The sequence below is a fragment of the Myotis davidii genome, unplaced genomic scaffold (assembly GCF_000327345.1).
Source record: "Myotis davidii unplaced genomic scaffold, ASM32734v1 scaffold209, whole genome shotgun sequence".
Lineage (NCBI taxonomy): Eukaryota > Metazoa > Chordata > Mammalia > Chiroptera > Vespertilionidae > Myotis > Myotis davidii.
The window spans coordinates 2,239,668-2,240,570 of NW_006300047.1; positions in this window are offsets into that span (position 1 = coordinate 2,239,668).

Below are 903 nucleotides of genomic sequence, written 5' to 3' on the forward strand. Positions count from 1 at the left end.
TCCTCCCTGTGGTCCTGAGTCACCCTCGGTGAAGTAAGCTTGGGGTTTGGCAATTTACTCTACCTGATGCTTTTCTCTCTTTCATATCTGTGTTATTTTAGCCTCAGGAAAGTTTTATATACAACGTGTTCTCTTGGTCATTACTCCCTCAAGAACTAAACTCCTAGGTGGGTTTCTTGACTATGAAGGTTGGGAGTGGAAGTCGTGATTCTTTTGATGGCACATTCTATTTTTAAAGCAGTCAGGAGTCACTGAAATGCGCCCACTCAGTATTCCCAGGAGGCACGGGAAGCCCTGCTATTCGTATTTACTTTGGTTAAATTAGAACAACAACAACAACAAAAAACCTGGCCCTCGGAGAAAGTCCAAGATGTTCACTATTAAAGTCCACCACCCCTCCCCTACCCCGCCTCCTTTTTCAACTGGTAAACTGAGTCCCAACAAAGCGTGGCGCCATATTCAAGTCCAGCAGGGTGCAGAGAGAGCTCGCGGTTTCCTTCAACTTTTGTCGCCTCTGAGTTTGAATTGTGTCGGGTTCCTTCCCAGTCCCCCTACTCCAAGAGGGACTCAAAGAAGCGAATTGGATTTGGGATCAGGGCGGAGTCCAGAACCAGGAGAGCAACTCAGAGGCCAGAGCCCCCAGCCACAGGGCTGAGAAGTACCCGCCCCCAGACAGCTCGGGCCAATGAGCGCGGACAGGGGGCGGCCGGCCAATGAGCGCGGGGCCTCTCTGGAGGCGGAGCTCGGAACGCAACCTGCAGGACGACGCGGCGGCTGCAGCCATGGGCGCTGAGCCGGAGGAGGCACAAATGGGGCTCGAGGAACTGCCGGGCCGACCTGGAGAGACTGCCTCCGGGACTGGCCCTCGACGCTGAGCCGCGGTGGGCTCCCCGCCGGCCCTGC